This window comes from Sus scrofa, chromosome 12 (genome assembly GCF_054392235.1).
Source record: "Sus scrofa isolate SSC_HxYL_T2T_F1_AM1 chromosome 12, Sscrofa_HxYL_maternal_Yorkshire_Landrace_v2.0, whole genome shotgun sequence".
NCBI lineage: Eukaryota > Metazoa > Chordata > Mammalia > Artiodactyla > Suidae > Sus > Sus scrofa.
In genome coordinates, this window is record NC_139394.1 from 62,030,352 (window position 1) to 62,054,102 (window position 23,751).

General features: G+C 44.8%; 1 protein-coding gene across 10 annotated transcripts in view; it reads left to right on the plus strand.

Moving 5' to 3' along the window:
* Positions 1–23,751, plus strand: part of MYOCD (myocardin) — a 484,310-nt gene that overhangs the window by 201,310 nt on the left and 259,249 nt on the right. For all 10 annotated transcript variants that reach the window (XM_084982876.1, XM_084982873.1, XM_084982867.1 and 7 more), the window contains 2 exons: positions 11,859–12,019; positions 13,597–13,824. The gene's annotated coding sequence lies outside the window, so the exon portion shown is untranslated. The remainder of the gene's footprint in view (positions 1–11,858; positions 12,020–13,596; positions 13,825–23,751) is intronic.

The window sequence follows — 23,751 nt, forward strand, 5'->3', positions numbered from 1 at the left end:
CTTTTTGAGGTTGACTTCTTTGCCTCTGTAATAATATGTATTGAAGATTCCTTCGTGTCTTTTCATGGCTTGGTAGCTCATTTCTTTTTAACACGATGTAAGAGTCCAGCCTCTGGGTGTATCATAGTGTATCCATTCACGTATGGATTGTTCTTAATTTAGGAAATTAGTAATTAAGCTGCTATAAACATTCCGGTACCGTTGACATAAATTTGTGTTTCATTTGGGCACGTATCAGGGAGTGTATCATTGCCGAATCATGGGGTGTGACTCGCTTCATAAGAAGCTGACAGTCTTCCAAAGTGACTGTACCAGTTTGTGTTCCCACAAGCCATGAATGAGAGCTTTGTCTCCACATCTTTGCCAGCACTTGATGTCCCCAGTGTTTGGGATTTGGGCCATTCTAATTGGTGGGCAGGTGTATTGCATTGTTTTCATTTGCAGTTACCTAATGACATGTGACGTCTGATGTTGCAAGAGTGCCATCCTCTTCTATTTTTTGGAAGGATTGGTATTAATTCTTTGTTACATGTCTGGTAGAATCCGCTGGTGACGTTGGTCCTGGACTTCTGCTTGTTAAGAGTTTTGGGGTTTTTAAAATTATTGTTATTACAGATTCAGTCTCCTTACTAGTAATCTGGCTGTTCTGATTTCCTGTTTCTTCATGGTTCAGGCTTGGTATGCTGTGTGTGTCTGGACATTGATGGATCCATTTCTTCTAAGTTGTCCAATTTTTTTTGCGTGTATAATTGTTCACAGTAGTCTCACGAGTCTTGGTATTTCTGGGGTATCAGTTGCACCGTCTCCTCTTTCATTTCTGATTTTGAGTTCTCTCTTTTTTTCTTGGTGAGTCTAGTCAGAGGCTTGTCAATTTCGCTTATCTTTTCAAAGAACCAGCTCTTGGTTTCATTGATCTTTTGTCTTACATTTTTTAAATTTTTCACTTACTTTTTAAATTGAAGTTATGTTAGTTTCAGGTGGATAGCATAGTGATTCAGTATTTTTGCAGGTTATGCTCCAAGGTAGGTTATTACAAGATAATGGTATAATTCCCCGTACTATACAGTGTATCCTTGCAGCTTATCTATTTTACATATAGTGGTTTATAGCTGTTAATCCCACACCCCTAACTCGTCCCTCTCCCCTTTGGTAACCACATGTTTGTTTTCTCTGTGAGTCTGTTTCTGTTTTGCATGTATGCTCATTTGTACTGTTTTTTAGCTTCCACATATAAGTGACATTATTCAATATCTGAGTTGCTCTGACTTCTTTCACTAAGGATAATGTTCTCTAGGTCCATCCGTATTGGCTTTTTAGTCTCCATTTTATTTATTTGCACTCAGATCTTTGTTATGTCCTTCCTTTTGCTAACTTTAGGCAGTTCTTCCTTTTCTAGTTTCTTAAGGTGTAAAGTTGGGTTGCTTATTTGAGATTTTTTCTTTTTCTTTTTTCTTTTTTTTGGCCACACCTGTAGCATATGGATGTTTCTGGGCCAGGGATCGAATTTGAGCCACAACTGTGACCTACACCACAGCTGCAACCTATACCACAGCTGCAGCAACACAGCTTATCCCACTGAGCTGGGCCAGGGATTGAACCTGTGCCTCAGCAATGACCCAAGCTGCTGCAGAGACAATGCCAGATAACCTTCTGTGCAGCAGTGAGAATTCCACTTGAGATTATTTTTCTTCATGTAGGCATTTATCACTGTGAACTTTCCTCTTGGAACTGGCTTTGCTGCATCCCATACATTTTGGTGTGTTATATTTCCATTTTCCTTTGTCTCAAGGATTTAAGATTTTTTTTTCTTTTGATTTATTGTTTGGCCTCTTGTTTGTTCACTAGCATGGTGTTTCATCCTGGTATATGGGTAAATTTTCCAGTTTTCTCCTTGTAATTTATTTTAGTTTCATACCAGATGCTGGATATAATTTCAGTCTAAAACTTATTAGGACTTGTAATGTGGCCTAGCATATGATCTTTGGTGGAGAATGTTATATGTACACTTGAGAAGAATGTATGTTCTATTGTTTTTGGATAGACTGCTCTTTATATATCTGTTAAGTCTACCTGCTATAACATGTCATTTAAGGCCAATGTCTCCTTATTCATTTTCTGTCTGGATGAGCTATCCATTGGTGAAATGGAGTATAAAGTCCTTTATTATTATTGTACTGCTGTCTCTTTACTGACCATCTTCTCATACACTAATTTGCCATCTGTGTGTCTGCTCTGGTGAGGTGTCTGTTAAGATCTTTGGCCCAGTTTTTAGTAATGTTGCATGTTTTCTTGTTAAGTTTTATCAGGTCTTTGTATATTTTGGAAAATAGTCCAGAAGATATGTCTTCCGCAAATATTTTCTTTTCAGTCTGTGGCTTGTCTTTGTATTCTCTCGACATGGTCTTTCACAGAGTAGACATTTTAAATCTTAGTGAAGTCCTGTCAATTCTTTCTTTCATGGGTCATGCCTTTGGTATGATATCTAAAAAGTCATCGCCAGACCCACATTATCTAGATTTTGTCCTATGTTGCAGGAGTTTTATAATTTTCCATTTAGGTCTGTGCTGCATTTGAATTTATTTTTATGAAAGGTGGAAGGTCCATATGCAGTCTCATTTTTTGGGTGTGGGCGCCTGTTGATGTCTAATGATTTCAGCACCCTCTGTTGAAAAGATGATCTTCTCATCGTTGCCTTTGCTTCTTCATCGAAATCTGTTGACTGTGTTTTCGTGGGTTTACTTCTAGGCTTTCTAGTCTGTTCCATTTATCTGTCTGCCTCTACTTTGGCTAACACCACCTCTGTCCTGATCACTGTTGCTTTATAGTAAGTCTTGAAGTCAGGTTAGTATCATTCCTCTGACTTTGTTCTTCTCCCTCCATGTCATGTGACCTTTCTGAGTCTTTCGTCTCTCTCTATAAAGTTTGGAATCATATTGTCAATATCCATAAAACAACGTGCTGGATTTTAATTTGGATCGTGTTGAATCTATAAATCAAGTTGTACAGAACTGTTACATTAACAATATCGGTTTTTCCTATCCATGAACATGGAATAGTTGTCCACTTGTTTAGTGATTCTTTGATTTTTTTTTCATCAGTTTTGTAGTGTTCCTCATATAGATCTTATACACATTTTGTTAGATTTGTAACTGAGTGCTTCATTTTGAGGGGTGTTAAACAGTATTGTGTTTTGAATTTCAAATTCCATATGTTCATTGATGAAATCAAGAAAAGTGATGGACTTTTGTATGTTACACTTCATTCTGTAACTTTGCTATAATTACATATTAGTTCCAGAAGGTTTTTTGTCAATTCTTTTGGATTTCCTGTATAGACAATTATGTCATCAGTGAGCTAAGGCAGTATTAGTTCTTCCTTCCCAATATGTATACATCTTATTTCCTTATCTTATTCCATTAATGCTTTCCTTTTAGTTTTATTCATGGTCTTTTGTGATTTGCATTCGTTTTAATTTCTTTTATAGTAAAATGTATTATTTTTAATTAAAGGAAAAATACCCTTTGGTTCTCAATGAGTCATACTTTTGAAGTTTCCTCTGCAAGATTCATATATTTTTTTGCAAGCACTGGATCTCTGTAATCTTTTATGTATACCCTCCCACTTTGTTTTCAGTATTATGCTTCTGTATGATCATGAATTTTGTAGTCATATTTTATTACTTTTAACTCTCTGCTTGGATCATTTACATTCTACTTTCTTTTTCATCATCCGAACAAGCTTATAATAAATTCTATTTCTTTTTCTCTTTTGTGAAGATGTCAAATACTAGTGAGGTATGATTATGACTTCATGGGAGAGATTTGTCAAATATTACCTGTGTTATAGGATTTTATATATGGGCCAGTCATTATAATTTATTGCCTTCATTTCCCATCCCATATCATGCCTGAGAATAACCATCAAACATTTTCTTGAATTCTTTTCCTTCCTCAGAACTCAGTAAGTCACAGAATATATATTCCACTGTTGGGGATGTCTACGTTTTAGAAAGTCCTTCATCGAACTGAACACTCTGAAAATTTCAGCTCTCAAAATTTTGCTCTCCAGATTCACAGAGAACCAACCCCATGTAACTTCCACCTGTTGGCTCTTTGTATATTTGTAAACAACCATCATGTTCCTTCTTCTCTTTTCTGGGTTAAACATGCCAGCACCTTGAAATATTCCTGGGAAGAGATGACTTCCCATCCTTTATAAAAATTATTAGTATAATTTATTTTTATCATTTTGGTTCTTCTATGCTAGAAACCACTTTTCGATTTTCTTTTGAAACACGGAAGCAATTATGTGTGATTTCTTGAGCTAACCTGTCTTAGCTTGGAGGGGTAACCTCAGGGTTAGGCTGACGGATGAGAGACGGTTTCCACTGAGAAAGTGGATTTTGAGGAACAGGTAGAGGAAGCATCGTTACCTGTTGTTTTGTAGGTGGCTTCCTCAGAGTGGATCACATGCTGATGGTTGGAGACAGAATTCAGAAAGTGTTCCAGTCTGCATCAGCACTTTGTAGATAGCAGATCCTCAACAGACAATGATGTGTGCTTGCTATAGGTGGCATATTGCGATGGGATGATGGACCTGTGAGATTGGGAGCAGGTGTATACTCAAGACTTGGGTGCCACCTGCTTACCTCCAAGAACCAGAAGGCATACAATTAAGCAAAGAGAAGCTGCCCTGGGAACCTGACTTAAGAAAACCCTCTTCCTCTTATGTGCGCCATAATCTTGCGGCACTGTGTCTGTTGGTAATTTAATGCAGGTTTTGTCCACCGTTGCAGAGGTGGTACCTTGTGGTTCCCATGGATGACATAACTTCTCCAAGGAGCTACAGAATGTGGGGAGCAATCTCAGGGCTTCAACTCCTTTATTTTATAGATGATAAAATAGAACCCTTGAGGGATCCAGTGACATGGCTCAAGGTCCCTTAATCCTCCTTCCTCCATGGGCTCAGGCTGTGGTGTGTTCTGCATTTGCCATTCCCGCTACCCAGCCCGGACGTGGGGCAAAGTGATGGAAGAATCAGACCAGTGGGAAAGACAGCAGCAGCAGGGCAAGGCCAGACGCTGGAGAATTCGCAGTGTTTTATAAACTTTAGATTCCCGACTGCTACACTATAATTCTGTCCTGGGAGTCCATTATAAGGAAGTCATTTTGGTGACTTGGATGCGGTCCATAGGAGATGTGCCTTGACATCTAATTTGTGAGAGTGTTAAGAGTGAGATGCCATTAAGATCCTCGCAGCCTCTTTGGAATGTGGGGCGGGAGGACGTGTTTATTTTATAATTCCACAGTTAATGCTTCTGGTGTCTCGAAGCTTCCATTCATTCATTCACTCATTCATTCAAACACACTTAATGAATGCCCCTATCCATTTTGTACAGCACACTCTGTTAGATGTTTTGCATATGAAGTTGAGTAATTCAAGCTTGAGTTAAACCATTAAGGTAAAGAAATCAGCTCTTCACTGTGAATCAAGGAGACCGGCTATTTAAACATGCCCGTTTCCCTTTGATTCAGGATCCCAGCAACTGAAACAACTGTTTTGCCCAGAAATTCAGTGCCTGCCTACAGTCATCAGGAAAAAACTTTAGCAATTCCTCTCCTAGGAATTTATCCTAAAGATAGACTTGCACAGATCCAAAAAAAGACGTATGTACAGGATTATTTTTGCACCCTTGTTTTTCATAAAAAAGATGAAAGATAATGTTAATATTCAGTAATAGATAACTGGTTAAATAATGGATACACGTGGGAAAAAACTACACGAATGTGAAACAGACCCAGTATATTCTTGATGTATGATAGGAAATTGCCTCCAAAAGATGGGATATTTAGCTAGCTAGCTATCATCCCCTCTAACTTTACATTTTGAAAAATGTTGAGACTATTAGGATAAATAGATAACTTTCAGTTGTTGATTGCAGACGTTTGCAAGGAAACCATTTGAAAATAAACTGTAGTCGCCATAACATTCATCCCTGAATCCAAGGCCACATTGCCACACACCTAAGACATTTGTCATTGAAATGATGGTATCATTTACTCTACTATTTGCATCTTACTGGGTATCACCACAATTTTTATGGCTTTTTTTCGTGGATATTTGGTGGTTTTTTTCTTTTTTACTCTTTCATTTCTTTTTTTTTTTCTTTTTTTATCTTTTTCCTTTTCTTTTTCTCTCTCTCTCTTTTTTTAAAATATATATCCACATGCTTTTTGTATTTTGGGACAGTGATCTTTTTGGAGAATACCAGTCAGCTGTCTCGCACACATTTTCATAATCTACACTTGTCAGTTTCTTTCCCCACCATTAGATACCAGTGAAACGTTTTTGTCAAGAGCATTACAGAGATGCTCTTGATGATAAGTTTGATCGTTTGGTTAAGGAAGTGGCTGCCAGGCCTTTCCGCTGTAATTCCCTTTGCCCCTAACGACATGTCTGATGTGGACTAGGTTGGATTCCCCCCAAATTCATATGTTGAAGCTGCAACCCCCAGCATGTGAATGTTTTAGCAGATGGGGGGTTTTAAAAGGTAATTGAAGTTACATGAGGTTGTTCGGGTGGCTCTAATCCAATGTGACTGGCATCCTTTTTGCGGGGGTGGGTCTCATGCCTGCAGCATGCAGAAGTTCCTGGGCCAGAGATTGAACTCACGCCACAGCCATGATACCAGACCCTTAACCTGCTGAGTCACCAGGGATTCCTGGCATCCTCTTAAGAGGAGGAAATCTGAATATATTAAGAGCCAAAGGAGTATGTGGGCATAGAGGAAAGCCCATGGGCAAAGGGAGCGACAACAACCCGGAAACTGAGCCCAGTCCCATGAAGCCTGAAGCTGCGAGCCACGTGGCACAGCAGCTCTCCTGGGTTCCCTCACTGCTGCTCTCTGCCTGGTGGGGGGGCCCTTCCCAGTGAAGTCTTTGCTTTGTCAGCACGTGTGTCTCCTCGGACAACTCACTTCCAAGTGTTAGACAAGAGCCCACGCTTGGGCCCTGGAAGGGTCCTCCTTCCGACAGCACTGTGAGATCCCATGGAAATGCCTACAACCTTTCACTCGGGAGTCTGGTTACTCTTCATGGAGACTTGTCAAAACATACTTGATATACGATCTTTGGTTTGGCCAAGCCTTTGGACTTCGCTGGCTCCCGTCTCTTGTTGATTCTTGCATGAGCCAATGAGCACTTTGCAGGTGGCAAAATGGTCATTTTCTGAATCGCTAATCTAATTTTTTTGTCTGCTGTCCTTATGAGAGAAGGGTCCTATTTGCCTTTTTTTTTGTTTTTAACTCTATCATACATTAACTGATTTTTAAAATTCAATGTATTATCACCCTATCGTTATTTGTTTTAATGTCCAAAGTCTTCCAAACCTAACCATGGGAGGGCGCCATCAGGCCCGCTCTTGCACTGACATGACGTGTCTGGGTCCGTCTTCGAGCCTCTCCTTAACTTCCTGACTCAGTGATGACGGGTTCCAGGACTAATCTCTATTTCCTTTGCTTTTGACCTAGAGAGAGCCATTTCCCAAGAATCCCCCAGGAGCCTTTTTTTTTTTTTTTTTTTTTTTTCTCTTTTTTTAAAGGGAAGAATAGACTTTAGAAACCAAGCCCCCGGCCCTTAGTAGAGATGCTCCTGGCTTGTGGAAGGGCCGTGGTTTTAGACCTTTCGGGTGGACAGAAGTCGTGTGTACGAATAGTTCTCACTTTGCACAGTCGGCCCCGGCTGCAGTAGCAAAATACCACAGACTGCTGGCTTAAACCACAGACACGTGTTTCTGCCGGGTCTGAAGGTGGACACGTCCAAGGCCAAGGTGCCAGCCTGTGCCCTTGCCCAGCGAGGGCTCTGTGGGTGGCCACCTTCTCATGTGTCTTCACATGCTGAAGAGTGGGCAGGCCCTGCCCCTCATCTTCCTCTCACAAGGCCGCTAATCTTCTCACGAAGGCCCCACCCTCCTGACCTCCTTTCAACCTAATTACCTCCCAAAGGCCTCACCTCTGAACCCATCACACTGAATGCTGGGGCTTTAACATGTAAGTTTGGACACAGACATTCATAATATCATTGAAATCCAGCAGCAGGGGGGTTCTTTCTCACCCTCCTCCTCTTTCTGCCTCCCTCTGTCATCTAAGAACCCACGATTCCCAGTGACATCAATTCATTTATTCTTCTCTCTTCTACCGTCTCCTCCAAGTAGTTTCAGAACCAGCAAACAAGTAAAATTCACATGTCTTTACCGTTCTTTTTATCCTTAAAACGCATCTCCCTCAGAATGTCCAGTCAGAACATGCTAGGTTCATGGGCTAGTGAAATGCCTTCTTCCTTTTTTTTTTTTTTTTCCCAGTGAAACAATTTAAGTTGTTTCATTGGATTTTTTCATGTTTAAAGATGTGCTTCCCGGCTCTGTTTCAGGTGCGTAACAGTGGGAGCGGTAGCTGAGTATTTGAATTAAAAGGAGGAAAAGGTGGAACTTGCATGTGTGTGCGTTGCCGTAAAAAGATGGATGGAGGATATAGTGGGAGTTGATAACAGATTCTGAGAAAGGGATTCGGGGAGCTGGACAGGCTTGGGCAGGGCAGTGCAAGGAGAACTTTTCCCTGTATATTGCTCCGTGGTTTAAAGATTTTGAATCAGAATTGTTTCATCCGTTCAACATACATTAAACATTTAGGAGGAAACAGTCAACCTTTGTCTCGTCCATCTATCCCCCCTTCCCACACTCCCCCCCCACCCCCCTCATGCCGTTACCTGAATGTCCAGCAGCCTTTGTGAGCTGCAACCTGTAGGGTTCTCTCTGATCCCAAGAAACTCCCAATTACGGTCACTTTGACTTCGTCCTATCTCCTGGATTCATGAATCATCCAGCAAGAGGCTGCCTCTTCCAAACGCTTTGAGTCACTTCCCCAGGATATTTCCATGAGCCATCAAAGCGCATACCTCAGCAGTGTCTCCATGTACTTGTTAAGTTTCTTAGGAATTTTTTTTAATGATTCAGTGCCCTCTCTCTCCGAGCTGCCTTTTGTCACTTTCAACGTTCAGCAGATGCATTTGGCTCGTGGGCAGGGGTGGATTCTCACAGTTGAGGAATTTTTTTATCCTCTCTGCTCTGCCTGGCGTGAGCAGCACTTGCAGTGAAACGCTCGCTTTCATGCCTCTGGTCTTGGGGTTTCTCTGTTGAACCTTGGATGCTGCGGGTATCGCCTCCGGACAGCCCCGCCTCTGGAAACCTGGCGTTGCTGCCAAAGTGAAGCAAAATTCCTAATGGTAACAATTTGTGGGTTCAGGCACGGCTGTGGCAGTTGGGTCCTTGGTCAGAGGTTTTTGTCTGAACTGTGTGGATTACGATTTCGTTGCGTTGCGCCCTTGCTGCTCGGATTATAAACTGATGGATTTTGCGCATCTGTGAGTGTGCCCCCACGTGCCCCCACGTGCTCGTCAAACAGTGATGGTTTCCCGTTTGCCATTCTAGAACTCAGGGATCCTGGGTATTTTATAAACACCGAAAAATAAAACCCAGCAACCGTGCTGGGGTAGGATGTAGTTGCTGGTAGCCTGGGTGGGGGGGCAGGGGCGGGAGAGGAGCTGGGTGGGAACATGCTGGAAACAGCCAAAGCCCTGGATCAGGCATCAGGTCACCTGGGTGTGCACCCTGGTTTTCATCATTTTCCGTTGTCATTAGTTCACACGTGCCTTCGCTCACTGGTTCCACAAATATTTATTACCTCTCGTGTGCAAGGCATTCTTTGGCGTGACCCTCCCCAAGCCACTTAACCTCTGTGACATGGATTCATTTTTTTTTAAAGACTTAATGTTTTTAGAGCAGTCCTAGGTCCACAGGAAAAATAAGTCCGTTTGTTAGACCTGATGAACCTACACCGATAAGTCGTTATCACCCAAAGTCCAAAATGGACTTAAAGGCACACTCAGGGGTGTTGTACATTCTATAGGTTTGGAAAAATTTATAAGGAGATGTGTGTGTCATTACAGTTTTCACATAGAATAGTTCCGCTGCCCTACAACTCCCCTTGCTTCGCCTTATTCATCGTTCTCGCTCCCTGGCAACCATTGATTTTTAATTTTTATTTATTTTTTTACATTGCCTTTTCCAGAATGTCCTATGGTTGGACTCACCCAAGCTGAGTCTTTTCACCCTGACTGGTTTCACTTAGTCACATGCATTTAAGGTTCCTCCAGGTCTTTCATGGCTTCATCGCTCATTTTTCTAAAAAATTATCTTTTTAAACTTATTTTTTTATTTATTTGGGGGCTTTTTAGGACCACCCCTGCAGCCCATGGAAGTTCCCAGGCTCGGGGTAGAATCGGAGCGGCAGCTGCTGGCCAAACCACAGCCACAGCAACGCGGGATCCGAGCTGCATCTGTGACCTCCACCGCAGCTCACTGCAAGGCCGGATCCTTAACCCACTGAGCGAGGCCCGGGATCGAACCCGTGTCCTCATGGATATTAGTGAGGTTCATCACCGCCGAGTCACAAGGGGAGCTCCTCATTTCTTTCTAATGCCGAGTAATAAATACTCTCTTGTTGGGATGGACCACAGTGTCTTTATCCATCCACCTGCTGGAGGACGTCGGAGGTGCTTCCAAGGTTGGAAAATTAGGAATCGAGCTGCTTTAGTGTTTTCGTGACCCCAGACGTTTTCAGCTCATTTGGCTGAACACCAAGGAGTGTGATGCTGGATTGTAGGATAAGATTATGCTCAGTTTCCTAAGAAACTGCAAAACTGTCTTCCAAAGTGACGGTACCGTTTTGCTTTCCTACCAGCAATGAAGGAGGGTCCCTGTTAACCACACATCCTTATCCACATCTGTTGTTGGCAGCGTTTCGAATGGTGGCCGTTCTAATCGGTGGGCAGTGGGGTGCCGTTGTTTTACTGTGCAGTTCCCTCCGATAAATGAAGCTGAGCATCTTTTCATAGGCTTGTCTGCCATGTGTCTGTCTTCTTTGGGGAGGTGTCTGCTAAGACCTTTGGCCCATTTTCAAATCATGTTTGTGGAGTTTTAAGGGTTCTGTGTGTATTTTGGGTAACAATCCTTTATCAGATGTGTCTTTTGCACATATTTTCTCCTAGTTTGTAGCTTGTCTTTCTCTTAAAGATGTCTTTGCAGAGCTGAAATGTTTATTTTTTGAAAACTTTAAAAACGTTTTTAAAATGTTTGGCCATCCCCATGGCATGAGGAAGTTCTTGGGCCAGGGGTTGAACTAGCACCACAGCAGCAACCCAAGCCACTGCAGTGACAACACCAGACCCTTAACCAGCTGTACCACCATAGCACTCCTGAAATGTTGGGGTGGCGTATGTTTCTGCCCTCTCAAGTTCAACCTGATTCTTTTTTTTTTTTTTTTTTAATTTTCCCACTGTACAGCAAGGGGGTCAGGTTATCCTTACATGTATACATTGCAATTACATTTTTTCCCCCACCCTTTGCTCTGTTGCAACATGAGTATCTAGACATAGTTCTCAATGCTATTCAGCAGGATCTCCTTGTAAATCTATTCTAAGTTGTGTCTGATAATGATTCTTTTTTAAAAATGATTTTTATTTTTTCCATTATAGCTGGTCTTACAGTGTTCTGTCAATTTTCTACTGCACGGCAAGGTGACCCAGTCACACATACATTCTTTTTCTCACATTATCAAGCTCCATCGTAAGTGACTAGATACAGTTCCCAGTGCTACACGGCAGGATCGCATTGCTTATCCATTCCAAAGGCAATCGTTTGCATCTAGCTTGATTATATATCTTATTTTAGTCACTAAAATATGTGCCGTCGTCCAGGTGTAACTTGCAAGGACCCCTCTGTTCTCTCTTTTCTTTCTGTCCCAGGCACTTGGCAGTGTGAATGTTGCAGTAGCCTCAGTCCCAGCGTGAGAGAGGTCCTGGAACAGCTGCTAGCCCACCCTGAGATGGACACGTCACGTGACCGCTGAGCGTTTCGGGATGCTTGTTACTCCAGCGTAACCCAGCCTGTCCAGTTGGCTACAAAGGTCAGAAAGATATGATAACTTCAAAGCAGCACATCGCATCCTGTGAAATGAGCAAGCGAGAGCTCATTCACGAGGTGGCCCTTGTCGGCCCGACCAGCAAGGACTTAGGATCTGCAGCAAGTTCCATCCTTTTCGAAAATTTATGTTTAAATTAAAGTATAGTTGATTTACAGTCTCTGCTGCGCAGCGAAGTGACCCAGCCGCACATGTATTCCTTTTCACATGTTATCTTCCGTCAAGTTCAATCCCAAGCAATTAGATGTGCTTCCCTGGGCTGTGTGGTAAGACCTCATTGCTGATCCATTGTAAATGGAATAGTTTGCACCTACCAGCCCCCAATTCCCTGTCCATCCCACTCCCCTCCCCCTTGGCAGCCACAAGTCTGTTCTCCAAGCCCATGGGTTTGTTTCTTTTTTGTAGACAGGTTCATTTGTGCCATGTTTTAGATTCCATGTCTAAGTGAGGTCATGTGGTATTTGTCTTTCTCTTTCAGACTGACTTCACTTAGTATGAGAGTCTCTAGTTGCATCCATGTGAGCAAGTCCCACTCTTGCCCCAGGGCGAGGGGCAGCAGTGAAGGGAGTGGGAGTAGGATCCCCTGGGGCACTGTCTCTGGGTGGCAGCGACCCATCTCCACGTACAGACAATGCCGATTTCCATGCGTGGTTCACAGCCCGATTGTTCCGGGCACGACATAGCGTGGAAATAAACTGGAGCCAAGAAGAAAGGCAGGCGAAAGTTCTGCTTGCTTCCATCTTTAGGATGGGATGGTTTTCATCTCAAGCCTGATTAAGTGAAAACAGAGACCCACAACCTGAAACCTCCCTTCCTGTGCTTCGGGTCCCAAGAAGCTCAGTGGAGGGCAGGTGCATTGCCTGAGAATAATGAAGATGGAGAGAAGAGAACATGCTTATTAAGCACATATTATGTGCCAAGCATCATATTAGGTTTTGTGTATATAATATATATATATAATATATAAATATGTAATATATAATAATATATATAATATTTATATTGCATATTATTGGTACTATATATTTAATATATAATTTATATATGTGTGTGTGTGTGTGTGTGTGTATTAGCGCTTTCTTTTCTTCTGGCCACCCCACAGCATCTGGAGGATATGGAATTCCCAGGCCAGGGATCAGATCTGAGCTGCAGTTATGACCTATGTCGCAGTTGTGGCAATACAGGCTCCTTAACCCGTGGTGCTGGGCCAGGGATGGAACCTGCACCCCAGCATTGCAGAGACACGGCCGATCCTGTCGCTCCATGGCGGGAACTCCTACGTTAGCGCTTGAATCTTAATACCAACACCCCGACTCCCAGGAAAATGAGACTCAACTCAGTCGAACCCTCGTTAAAGGTTTGATCCAGGGCATATAGAGCAGGATTTAAACTCAAGTCTGTGCGACTCTAATTCCTGAGATTTCTCACGATCCCAATTCTGCTTCCCACACGAGTTGTCTGGTTGGGTCTAAAAATTGAGACTGAAGTAGAAATTTAGATCTTAGAGAAGCCCAGAGAAATGGATTCCTTGAAGTTTGCATAATGAATATACCACTTTCCAGGGCATCGTTCTGCTGCTACACCTTGCCTCCCTGGAGCTGAAAATTGAATCTGTTTGTCAGCATTGGAACCAACCTTCAGATGGTGCAGAGAAAGTACCAGCAAACTGAAGTGCCATTGTGAGGTTGACATATATGGACCTGGGACCTGACAGTGGCTTTGCTGCAAGGTGTACAGTTTGCTCCTGTGACCTCTCTGGACTGCGGTGGTTGGTGAACACACAACCAAAGGTAAGACGGCATCTCCTATGTGTTGGGGGCCTCTGGGTGATGGTGCGATTCAACAGAAAAGGAGCTAGACTAAACTGTCCTTGCTCATAAAGCTAACCATACAAACTTCTGCTGGCCTCCTCGGAAAGGGTGCCAACCAGCCTTCTTCAGGGTCAGGTTCGTTCAACAAAGTGTTGCCTCATTTAAAAAAAAAAAAAATAATGATCATAAAACCGAAAGGAGAAAAACACACGAGAAGGCCTGCAGATAGTAAATTAATTTGCCAGGTCAATAAACAGAGCCACTGAAAGAAAGTAACAACAGCAACTAGCAGCCTCTTAAGTGTGGGGCCTCTGAGTGGTTTCTAACTTCTCGGTAACTCTGTAAATACGCTCATCCGTTAAGTCGAGGGCAGAGAGATAGAAGCCAACAACCGGCAAACAGAACCCTCTTGGAAGAGCTTAAAGACTGAGCAGTGGCCCTTCTCCAATTTTCCATCTTTTATTTAACTCCTTTGAACTCCCACTAATTTCCAGGCAACACTTTGGAATTCCATTTTTAGCTTTGCCTTTTGAGTTATTATTTTTTCCCCTTGGTGTACACATCTGGGCATGGAGATGGCCTCTCTTTTTCATTAAAATTTTTCTTCTTGATTATTGAATAATGTCCACTGCCAGAACGATTTAAAAATAAAGACTCATTGCAAGAAAAAAATGGAAGTGCCCTGTAACCCCATCATTCCAAGGCCATCGCTGCGACGGTCTCGGGGTGTTTCTAGCCAGGATTTTTTCCAAATGTGCATATACTTGTTTTTTCTTTTCTAAATGTGGCTGAGAACATGCGGCTTTGAGAGCCTTCTAGAGAGGGACCTGTTGGGAGCGCGGGCTTTGCATCAGATGGGCTTACCAGTCATGACCTGCCTCTGTCACCTGGTAATTTGTGAGGCTTGGGGCAGATCAGCCACGTGTCTCTGTTCCCTTGGTCGTACACTGGGGATAAGATTCACACTGACTGCTTTTAGGTATTTCGAGAGGTATATGCTCCCAAGACCTCAGGCCTTTAGAGAAGTGACTGATGCTTCTTGAACACTGGATGGCACTGGGCTATTATCACCAGCTTCCTCACATACAGTTTTCATGCTAGTTAATTTTTTTCTCCGTCAGGATCTTAATGGCTGCATGAAATCATATTGTTTGGGTTTACTAGAGTTTAATTAGTCCTCACTTACTGAATATATTTCAGGGTGGTTTTTTTTTTTTTTTTTTTTGGAGTTCTGTGCTATATGCTGCAATGAACATCTTAATAGACTTTTTTTTTTTTTTTTTTGGTGGTACCATTTGTTGGGTTCTTAGGATTGTTTTCTCTAAGTGGCATAATGAAGCAAAAGGCATTTAACAATTTCGAGGTTAGAGAGTTCCCACTGTGGCACAGTGGGTTAAGAATTCAGCTGCGGTGGCTCAGGTCCCTGCAGAGGTGTGGGTTGGATCCCCAGCCTGACGCAGTGGGTTAAGGATCTGACGTTGCTGCACCTGCAACACAGGTCACACCTGTGGCTCAGATTCGCTCTCTGGCTGGGGAACATCCATATGTCATGAGCACAGACCAAAAAAAAAAAAAAAATCAAGGTTATTAATACATAGTGAAGCGTTCTGCCTGTTTCCCTTCTCACCGTAACTGTGTAAGATCTACCTGGAGTTTGAGCAGGCAACTTTATTTTTCTTATTTTTAAAACCCAGCCCATATGTTCCGTCGCCTTTACACTTCATCTGTTTTGAGGGTCTAGTGGAGGCTGTGTTTGATTTGCCGTCCCGTTTATGTAGCTGAATCTTTGTAGTAATTGCTCTCGGTACACGCCGTCTAATCTTCCTTATATTTTGTACCCTCATCTTCCTCGAATTTTCTTTGTCACTCACGTGGTTAGATTATGTCTTCATTTTTTTTTCCCCAAGCACGTTTGTGGATGGTACGATTTCTGAAGCCTTTTGTTGTTTCCATACATAACAGGCAACGTGACCGAGCGTATACAATTTTCAGGTGAAAACCACCCAACATGACGTGTCTCTAAGATGCCTGATCATCTGGTAGAAAGAGAAAATATATAAGCAAACAGTTGTTTTTTTTTTTTTTTTCCTTCTCAAGAGCTGACAGAATCTATACAACTCCAGAGCGGGGCTATCCAGTAGAACTTTCTAGAGTTGAGGACAGGTTTTATAGTCTGCATTGTCTAGCCTCTTACAGCTACTGAGCACTTAACCTATGGCTAGGGCCACTGAGGAACTGAATTTGAATGGTTTTAAGTTGCCGCAATTTGAATGTAAATCATGACATGTGGCTAGTGGCTTCCATATTGGACAACACAATTCTAGAAATACAGGGTGGAGTTCCTGTGGTGGCGCAGTGGTTAACGAATCCGACTAGGATCCATGAGGTTGTGGGTTCGATCCCTGGCCTTGCTCAGTGGGTTAAGGATCCGGCGTTCCATGAGCTGTGGTGTAGGTCGCAGACGCGGCTCAGATCCCACATTGCTGTGCCTGTGATGTAGGCCAGAAGCTGTAGTGCCAATTCGACCCTTAGCCTGGAAACTTCCATATGCCACAGGTGCGGCCCTTAAAAAAAAAAGAAGGAAAAGAAATACAGGGTGGAAAGAAACCTTAGAGGCTCACACCAATCTCGCTGTCTTAGTAGCAAAATAATACGAACATGTCGTATTAGCTTTCTGGGTCGCTGTTTCCCCACTGATGAAATGATGTCACTTTCTCAGGGCTACATGGGAAGTTCATGGTAAAGCTGAGACCAGAGGCTTACAGAATTCTCAGCATGCCTTCCTTCGTGTTATGGTGCCATTGAACCCTTTAAACTTGGAGCTACGATGCCCGAGATGCTTAATTAGATTGGCCTCTGTGCCCATGCCCCGTTCCTGTGCCTTTTAAGCTAATAGCTGTGGTTTCTCTGACCCCCGCATAAAATGGCATTCCGGGTCGGTCCTGATTTCTGTATCCCACCTGATGTTTTCTTTCCTTATCACCACCTGAAACTGCGTTCAAAGTTGATGTCATCGTCCACTTACCTGTTGCCCCACTGGAGGCCAGCTCCATGGAATCAGGGACTTTGCTTATTGCTGGGTCCTGATGGGTCGAGGGGCCCCTGGGCATGATAGGTGCTCGTCACAGCTTTCACGAGTGAGCGGATGAGCGAGAGAAACCTTCTAATCAAACTCAGCCGGAGGCGACTTGCCAGAGGGATGAGCCGCTTCACCAGGTCACACAGAGATGTTCGTTTTCGGGTACCAGTTGACTTTCAACTTGAGATTTTATTTTTTTGCGCTGGGTGCTGGGGGCTTGGCATGTTGTCGTGCCGAGTGGGTGAGCTCCCTTGTCACATCATCCCATTATCCCCCCCCCGGAGAACAGTCCTCCTCTTCCTGGGCGCCTTGCTTCCACTGCCCTGGAGTCAGCCTCCCGAGGGGGTTGATGGGTTCTTCCGAGGGGACCAGTCCAGGCCCGGCCCAGGAGGACCTTTCATGCCCTGAAGTCATCCTCCGCTTTCAGCAAGTGTGTGCAATAGGTGGTCTGAATGGGAGGCAGGCAGTGCGGTGACCTAGGGACGCGCCCAGTGTGCCTGTCCCTATGCCTCGCCTTGCCTGTCCCTGACTTGAACCCTCAAGTCACGCTCAGGTGCCTGGAAGAGGCGTGCTGCTCATCCAGGTTTGCCGTCTCAAAAGGACTCTCCCCATCCCACCTGGCCAGGTCCCCAGCCTGTGGGCATGGGCGCAGCTCAACATACCCGAGGGAGGGGAGAGGGTGGGGGGGTGGGCTTGGCGGCATCAGTGTTCCTGGGCCTCCCGGGCCACGTCTTCCAAAAGCCTGTCCAGCTTGCGTGGACGTGACCCAGCCCCGGGGGCCCGACGAGGCAGGTCGTGGTCAGCCCGACCCAGCACCTCGCCCCGGCGGGCTGCTGCACATCTGCTCCGCGAGACGGTAGGTGCCCAGGAGCCCTTGCAATGAAGCCCTTCCCGATGGAGTGCCTGGATTTTATTGAGAAAAGCCAATCCCCTCCATGTGTCACTTGGCACTTAGCGCTGCAGTTCTTCTAGATGAGTGAAGGCTTGTGTTATATTTTCCAATAGCAAAGCTGGGGTCACCAGGGTGCCTGCCGTTTTAGCCAAATCCAGATGGGGTTTTCCTATAAACAAGTGCACATGGAATATTTATGCCGCCCGTGGCACCTGACGCCTTCATACTTAGGACTTCTATGTAGTAGCCACTCTTCCTATAAGTCACTTCAGCACACTAAGTAAATATTTTAATATAGCCATGTCACTGTTTATTATAGAATGGCTTGGGCCCAGATCTTGCCTAATGCTTGGTTAAAAAGTCAGTTTATACCATCCTTTAAAGTGAATCAAAGAATGCATAAACGCCACGCTTTTGTTACTCAGAGCTCTGTTTACTTTAGTTTTCTGTAAACCTTGTGAAACGCTTGCTTACAAAAAGCTGACAGATGCCAGATTTGCTCATTAACTGGAGGTGTTTTCCAAGTCAGGAAGGTGAGGTGTGAACACGGGAGGTGGGCTCTAATGTCCCCTGCCCGGGGCCCCTGCCGTCTGGCCCAGGGGCCTTGACCTTGTGGCCCCCGAGCCGTGAAGGGGATTGAGCAACACCGACTCTTGAGACGTGGCTCCTCAATCCAGCCCGTCCGTGGCCTCGGAACCAAAAAGGCCACTTGCACAGCTGTGTACATGGGACCTGCTTCCTCAAGATGTTTGCCTTCTTGCCACCTGTCGGCAAGGTGAGCTTTCCTGCATTCCCTGCTTAGGGCCTCGGCTGCATATAGGAGGGGGCTCGTCCAGGAAAATCGACTGAATTCAAATTGAAATTAAAGAGATTTTAATCCTGTCTTCTCGGTGGGGTCTTTTTTCTCTTCTTTTTGTACAGTTCCTCTTTCGTTATGCCTATTATATTTCATCTCTTGTCTTTATACTTTCGTCTCCATCTGTTTTCTTCCTCTGGTGGTTGATCTTACTCCGTACCTAGAGGCCGAGTTCCCTCGTTCGCCTTTGAGTCGAGGAGCTGGAATACTGGTGGCAGACGGATCAGCCAGACTTAGCAATCTGGCGAAGGGGAGTTCACTGACTTTTCATTTCCCAGCACGTGTGTATGTGTCTGGCCGTCTCGTCTACAAGCTCCGTCTCCGCTAGCTGTCCCGCTGTAGGAGTGGCTTTGAAGGCACTTGGATTGGCCCCTGTGCCAACATGCCCTTGACTGAGATGGCAGTGTTCAGGGCTGGAGGTCTCCTCAGACCATGACATGTCACCTAGAACCTGAAGATATCAGTGTATGGAGCCAAAGCTGTTCTGGGAATGTTCTTCTAAATTCTACGTGTGGGGTAAAAACAACAACAACAGCAGTAATAATAACCCTAACAATTGACATGACATTCCCAAATGTTTCTGGGAAGTCCAAAGAAACCAGTTGTCATGATTCAAAAAGGTGATCAAAGAAGGTAGAGTCAGAGTTCCCATCGTGGCTCAGTGGTTAACGAATCTGAATAGGGACCATAGGGTTGCGGGTTTGATCCCTGACCTTGCTCAGTGGGTTGAGGATCCGGCGTTGCCGTGAACTGTGGTGAAGGCCTCAGATGCAGCTCGGATCTGGCATGGCTGTGGCTCTGGCGTAGGCTGGCAGCTGCAGCTCCAATTCGACCCCTAGCCTGGGAACTTCCATGTGCTGAGGGTGCGGTCCTAGAAAAGGCAAAAAAGATTAAAAAAAAGAAGGAAGAGAGCAGAAAGATAGGGAAAGGATGCCAGAATCACATAATCATAATCAATTCATCATTAAAATACTATGCAAATGTTTGGATCTTTGCAATGTTGGTAGTATTTCTCAGGTTTTTAAAATTTGTAATTCGTCGTGATTTATTTTCTCATTCTAAAGGAAATCTCACTTGTATCTAATTTTGTCTTCTTTTCCCGAAAGAGACCGCAAACATTATATAAGTTGCAGCCCTGAGAAATCTTGCTCTGCCCCTGCCCGACTGGCAGAGTTCTCCCCCCACCGAGTCAGGGGCCACGTTTTGTGGGATGCCCAGGTGTCCGCAAGCCTTTTCAGGTAGACCGGGTTTTACAGGGCAAAACTGATCCACACCTATGATGAGAACTGCCCGGGCTTTTTTCAACCCATCTCCATCTGTCTCAGGATAAACCCAATTCTCCCCAATATCTCGGCATTCAGTTCTCTAATTCTTGTGTTTGTTGCCCTGACTGTGACGTCTTCTCTTGTTTGCATCTTGTTGGCGTTTTAGTGAGAAGCTGAGCAGTGACATTTGGCAGGATGTCACTTAGACGTCCTTCAAAGCCAGAAGCCTCAAGGAAGTCTTGACTCTCAGGGGGAACTCGTCCAGACACTTCCAAAGTTGTGTCCTGTGTCTGCCTATAACAGATTTGAAAGGGTTGATCTGAAAGGGTTTTCATGTGTCTGGTGAGTTTCTTTCTTTTTTTGTCTTTTGGCCTTTTCTAGGGCCACACCCACGGCATATGGAGGTTCCCAGGCTAGGGGTCCAATCAGAGCTGTAGCCACTGACCTACACCACAGCCACAGCAACGCATGATCTGAGCCGTGTCTGCGACCTACACCACAGCTCACGGCAATGCCGGATCCTTAACCCGCTGAGTGAGGCCAGGGATCGAACCCACAGCCTCATGGTTCCTATTCGGATTTGGTAACCACTGAGCCATGACGGGGACTCCTGGTGGGTTTCTTTCTTAGCAACTTGATAAAGACTGGCAACTGGAAGGGAACACATGCTTATCCCAAACTGGACTTTAAAATGGATTCTTTCAGAGATTGCTGTGAATTCTGATTAAACCAGAGGGAGGGAGAGAGGAAAAGGTTAGGCTTTCGGTGGAAGATAGGTTTGACTTTGCACATTCGAAGATCTCGAAATCTGGAGAAGGAAATAAAGGTTGCCAACCCTGGAGGAAGCTTCTCAGGAAATGTCACGCTCTTGCAAAGAGCTGCTTTGTTGAATATGCTGGGAAAGTTAGCGGTGTGGACAGAGACCCTAATCGCTTGCCGGGTGGAGTCTCTTATTGGGCACCTGACAGTGGCAGGGATCCTTTTTTCTTTCCTGGCACATCGGCGGGGGTTAAGAGGAAGGAGAGATGCGTAGCCTCGTAAGCGTCCCATTCAGGGTCACCTTCCGTCCCAAGGACCTGGCGATGTATCCCAGAATCACCCCTTCAGGCACCCGAGTTGCCCTTTGCCTTCAGCGTGCTCCCTCCAAGTCATGAAGCTTTCGGCAGTTCTGCTCTGGTCTCTCCCCTTTTCTTCACAAATGTGGCAGGGATTTACATGTCAGACTGGCTTGTGTTTCAGTATAGACTCACTAGCCTTCTAAGAGTGAGTCCTCAACGTTTCTGACATGCCTTGAAATTTCCTTTGTTTCTGGTGCTTGTTCACTAAGTCATCATTCACTCAATTCATTCATTTGACAAGCTTTTCCTGAGCACCTGCAATGTGCCAGCCTCTGCTTAAGATGCTCAGGATGCAGAAATAAATGAGAGGGATGATACAAGCCATCGCCTTTCTTACGTGGAGAAAAGAGGCAACAAGTAAAAGCAATAAATATTTGTGGTATTTATTCATCCTGAGATAGTTTCACAGTTTAACACATCTGAAATTAGAATGTATTTTTCAATAGATGACATCAGATGACTGCTCTCAGGTGAGTGGCAGTCACAGTGCAGCTCTCATAGCCCACACGTGTGCAAACTTGGCCGAAGCTACTGTGCTGTCATCCGTGCAATTGATGTGTTGGCCGAGGCTACACACATTGAATTTAATTATCTTTTAAAACATCTTCAGAAAGACGACATTACGCTTTGGCTTTGAAACAAGTTACTTGATAAACCCAAAGGTACAGCGGTGAGGCATAAATTTGGTCTCGGAGAAGCACATACTTGTTGGAGAAACGGACGCAATGCCGTTTTCTCTTGCAAATCACTAATGGAATCTAAGGAAAGAACGCGCCCACGGTAGAAGATGCCTGTCATAAACCAAACAACGCACGGGAACACAGGAGAGCTGCCAGGTCCTCCAGGACAGAGGACACCTTTCCAGGCACCGTGAGGATGCTGGAGTGGACTGTCACATCCTTCCTGGCTCCCATGGAGACATCAAAAGCCATGATTCTCTGGCCAGTGGGTTGGAAACATTTTTATTTACTAGTGGTGTGTAAATCAGTGGTGCTTTCCATTCAATGGTGTTTCAGATCAGATGACATTCAGCAATAGGCTGTCAGGTAGTGAGAGCTGCTATAAAGAGGCAAATAGTGGAGCCAAAGCCCGTAGAAGCCAGCGGAGAGGAGATCAAGGCACATGGCTGTGGCAGATGGAGCAGTGAAGGGATCCTCTTAGAGGCGACCTAAGAGACGAGATTGGCATCAATTAAAGGAACACGTCATGGGTCCACCTTTGGAAAAAGGACTCCAGGCAGAGGGAACAGCAGATAGAAGCCAGAAGCCAGAACATGTTTGGAATGTTCAAGGAACAGCAGAAAGGTCTCCTGGGAAGGACTTGGAGATGAGGTTGGAGGTTGGGCAAGAAGGCAGATCACATGGGCCCAGCAGGCCATGGTGGAGGTTCCGGATTAGAGTCTTAGCAGCGTGGGAAGCCACCCAAGAATTGGGAGCTGGAGAGTGACTTTATTAGATGTGGGTTTCCAGTGATGGGTCTGGCTGCTGCTGAGAACTCACGGTAGAAGGTCAGGGTGGAAGCAGGGTGACAGGTGAGAAGAGGCTTCGAGAGAAAGTAGGAGACAGATTTTGTAAGTCAAGGGCAGGGGTGAACTTGAGCAGATGGGGGTCGGGCGTCAGCGTGGGGTCTTGGCGGTGCTGGGCTTTCTTTCCCAGCCGGCTCTCTGAAATGGCAGGGGTTCGGGTGGGTGCGGGTGATGCTGGCCAAGCCGTCCACACCCGGGGCGAAGAGGCTGAGGATGCGGAGCGGAGAGGAGACCCCTGGACATACCAAAGGGCTTCGGAAGGTGCCTGGGCTTCCTGTTTTTCTCTTACCTGGGATTCGGATTCTTTTAGGCCAGAAGAGCCAACGACGTACAGATTCCAGCAGCTGGCTCCCTCCTGCTCTCGTTCCACCCCTCCAGCGCCAGGGGCTCCAGAGCCCACGGAAGTAGCCATGATCGTCTCCCCAGTTCAACTCGCGCACCTGCAGCTCCTTAACTGTGGCGATACCTGTTTCCTGTACCTGGAAAGTGAGTCCTAAGGAAACAGGCTCTCACAGTTTAGGAGGCGGCCGAGTCCCATCCTCATTAAGCTTTTCTGCTTCCTTTGCCGTAGCACCCAGGTCCCCGGGCTGCTCAGACACCGAGCCTTTCTCCCTTTGCAGTGGTCCAGGATATGTTAGCGGGCACAGCAGTCCTTGAGTGAGTTACTCACGGATGTTTTCTCTGGAAATTTCCATGCCCGCTTTATCCTACGGACCTCAAAGTGGAGTCGTAACATGTGCCGGGCGCTGGAATGGTCACCCTACCCGCCTCCCCTCTCATCAGCCCCATTGCTTTTCTCCACCTGCATCCCTCACCCTCCCCTTCCTGCCTTTCTCCCTCTTTCTGGAAACAGAAAGCTGGGCATGGAGGGAGCGCATCTGTAATGTTTATATGGTGTGAGTAAATGCATGTGTACACTTGTCATTTAATAAATAACACTTAAATATATAAGGTATTCCATGATATAAATGCAGTGCTTATAAAGTATAAATATATTATTTTCTATTTATTATTAAAACCTCATCCAGGGGAAATGTGTATATATATGTATATTCATTATATGTAAGGAGAATGGATATATACATTCTACGGTGTCTGTATGTATATATAGAGAAAGAGAGAACATGTATATGTGTAGAGGGATTAATGGATGTATATGTACATATATATA